Source organism: Solanum tuberosum, unplaced genomic scaffold, assembly GCF_000226075.1.
Source record: "Solanum tuberosum cultivar DM 1-3 516 R44 unplaced genomic scaffold, SolTub_3.0 scf00008, whole genome shotgun sequence".
Classification (NCBI taxonomy): Eukaryota; Viridiplantae; Streptophyta; class Magnoliopsida; order Solanales; family Solanaceae; genus Solanum; species Solanum tuberosum.
Window position 1 is genome coordinate 3,130,945 of NW_006238934.1, and position 4,071 is coordinate 3,135,015.

Here is a 4,071-nt window from a genome sequence, read left to right on the forward strand (position 1 = left end):
ACCACTTGGCTTTTTAATTTTTTACCTAACTTAAAGCATGTTTAAATGTATAATGTGTTCATGTGCTCAAGCCAAGACAAATCCCACGTCTCTTACCTTCCTTTTGCATTTCACATGACTCAATTATGATATACTAATTATTTTCTTTCATCCAAATTAGCATCATTAGATTCTAATTAAAAAGTGTACCTAACATTTAAAAAAATAATTTAAGTTGCATGTTGGTTTCTCTAATTTTGGATTAATTATATTTGAAATATGCTAATTTGAAGGGTGGAGGTTTGTTTGTAATTTGTAAACCAACAATGATTAATATAAGTAAACTTGCTTTTCAGAATTAGAGAAAAAAAATAATTGAAAAGGAGAGGTGCTGATCATAAGAACAAATTATAGTGGATTTCTTGCTTTAATTTTCAATAGATTATCTAGTCAAATATTTGTACACACAATAATGTCAAAAAGTAATGATTAGATCACTAGCAAAAATATAATTAAGTTGAGGTATAAGAAGAATGTTAAATAGAGTGTATTAACAATGTTTACATTAGCAATGTATGTATTAGTTATGCTTGTATTAATTATACCTAGATTATTTATAAGCATTGTTTGGTTTGATGCATTAAAAATAGCATGCATTACATAAATTATTTACAAAGATACCCTCCACTATTATGGTGGAAAATATGTAAAAAAAATGTTTTGAGGGTCAATTGGGTCTTTTATCATGCATTAGCATGCATTAAAACCATTGCATTGCTAATACCTGAAAAATCATGATATTAGTAATACGCACGTTATTACACAATACAGTGTATAACTAATCCAAACATTAGTTATACATAAGTTGAAAAAGAGTATTAAATAAGGTACTAATAATATACAAAGCTAATACATTCATTATTTTTTCTAGTATACTCTACCAAACGACCTCGGTCGGTAACAATGATACTCAAGATATTTTATAAGCAGTGTTAATATTTGAAGAAATGATCAAATGAATAAATCATTATAATGACAAATAATGCCTTTAATTTTCATATTTATACTTTACATTTTTATTTTAAAAGTTTTTGACGAAAGTTATGACTTATGCACAAAATACAATACAACAAATAAATGATTTTGTAGCAATAATATAAATATAGGTATTAACAACTAGCATTCTATATAAATATTTTTAGCGACTCTAAAAGAAATAAAATAAAAATATAATGACATTAACTCAATAGCCCTAAAATTATTATCATTGAATAATAACACATTTAGCTCCAAACATATATTTATGGGTAGGTGCAATCTGAAAAAGATTAAAGGCCAAACTAAAGTTAGTGTCAATTACCTAGTTAAACAGTTCATTTTGAACTGATCCCTAGGATGATTCCTAGTCTTTTTTCAATTAAAAATCATATAATATAAGTACTATAGTCTATATATTCATCATCGTACCCACTTGGAATTTTTTACTTGCATTTTTTTTAATTAGTGGGAAACAACTCAAAGTCCAAATGAAAAAAACTGTAATCTTCCTCGTTAAGTTTTCTCAATTTAATTAGGTCCAAATTAAACAGTCTAAGATAATGTCTATTTAATTTTAACCTATACATTGAATATTAGTAAAAATAAGTCTACAGGTTGGACCTCAGTTAATTAGCACTAATTATTGTCCCACAAAACACCAAAAGCAAGTTGAATACACACACATAAAATTTAAATTTATTATAGCATGGTAGTAAAAAAAAAAAAGGGTTAAATTAAATGCACTTGATAAAATATTGGAAAAAAAATTCACACGGATCGTTAGGGAGCAAAACAAAGTGGCGGATTTACTAGCGAAGAAAGATATAAAAATGATGCTTTCTAATAGTGCTGTTTATTTGACAGTTCCTAGCTCCTGTTTTTGCCATGAATTAATGATGTTATGACTCAAAATAGTGATTTTTTAAATTTTTCTTTGGTATCCGATATGCAGGTCTAACTCAATTCAATTTTATGTGATTGAAAATTTTACGCTAATAAAATAAAACTCTCTCTAAAAAAAGTGACAAAAAAGTGAATTAAGTTGTGGTTTGAGAAGTAAGGTCGTTATCAATAGGTGATAGGATTATGTAGTTAGCCAGAATTAATGTTTACATACCTAATGTAGCTACTAATTAATTTAATTAACTTCAAATGGTAAGCATCATTAGTGTTGCCAAAAGGAAAAGCAGGTGGGTCATTTTTACTTTAAAGATTTTGGTACAATAATCGTACACAAGTACATGATTTTACACGTCTTTAATTTTAATATGTTTTAGTTTTTTTTTTATTTGATTAATATATGTTTTAGTTAATACTACTACTACAACAACAATAAATTTAATAGACTGGTTGTATATATGGAAGGGTAAGATATGCGCAACATTTTGCTATTTATCTTTGTGGGAGTAAAGATGGATTATTTTTTATAATTCCTCGACTCAAAAGAGAAGATTTCGAAGTAAGATTTCTAAAAATTATGACAACAAAATATCAAGATACAAAGCAAATGAATCAACAGATATAGTAAAACACATTGAAGCAACAAAGGGTGATAACATTTGATTACCTAACTACTAACTTTCTACCATAATCTTCGACCTTCACACCTTCTTATCTAGAATTTTATCCTCAGTAACATGAAGTAGTATCCATATACTATCTAATTGTCTCCCTCAATTCGTCTTAATTTGATTTACCTCTACTTCTCCTAACTCATGCAACTCTCACAACTCCTTATTGACGCATTCGCACTCCCAACTCCACTTCACATGCACGAACCTTCTCTCTTATTTTTTCCTTTTTAATTTTTTTTTATCTCCCTCTTTTTTAAAAGCTAGTAAATAGGTTTGGCCATGACAAAAATGAAGAAAAGTGGCATTATTACTCCGACTTAGTATTTTTACCTTTGAATTTTAAAGTCGGATATTATATTTTTATTGTTGTTTTCTTCTTCTTTCTGTTTTGTTTCTCACCTTTTTGGTGTTTGATATTTGTATTAATACTTGATTATTTTGAATTTGAGCCGCATAAGGCCTCGAGGGAAGCACTTCCTATAAAGGATTTTTTTATATAGCTAGGGCTCAAATTCGAAAGCTTTAGTTAAGGGAAGAGTAGCCCATCTACTATACAACATCCTATGGTTATTGTTTTTCTCTTTCGTATAAGTTAAGTAGCTAACTACGCGTTTCTAGCCGAACGGAGGATTTATTTTGTACTATTACTTAGCAATAATATTTAACTTTCTGTGAAGAGCAACTTTCACATATAGCAAACATAAAAATCATATTTGTATGTTATAATTATAGTTTGCATAATTGCGCTCCATAACAAATTTTATGTTTGCTATGGAGCTTTTGATTTGTATAATTCGCTAGATACATCCAATTTTATACAAATTATTTAATTTTGTAGAAATTAATTTATACATTGTAATTTGTATAATAAGATTTGTATAATTATAAGTGTATAAGACGAAAATATATGTATTTGTATTTGTATTTGTATATACACTTTTCTCTCGCTTTATACAAACACAAAACATTTTATACCTTTTATATAGGGCAAATCACATAAATCCCACTAATTTAGGTCTTAATTATTAAGATTCACAATAGTTTCAAATATTACTTCCTCTACCATATTTTATGATTAGGATACATGAGTTTGAATCCATGAGATACATGTATCTGTCGAATTTTAAAATTGAGATACAAAATTTATTTATTTAAATTAATTGGTTGTAACTTATTTCCTTAATTAGAGGAGTAATTGAGGATTTTCAAAATACATAGATAATTAATTTCATTTTATTATTCTTTGAAATAGTAAATTCATTAATATTATTAATATAAGATAAAAACATGTATATCTTGGTAATGTAATTTGATTAATTTCAAATTATTACTCTTAAAATAATAAATTCATTAATTTGATGTATCTATTATCAATATATGATGTATCCAACAAACTAAACATTTAAATACATGAGTGCCATACAAGTACATTCATATGTATCATAGAAGTATCTAGCATTAATTTCATGTATTTGTTATA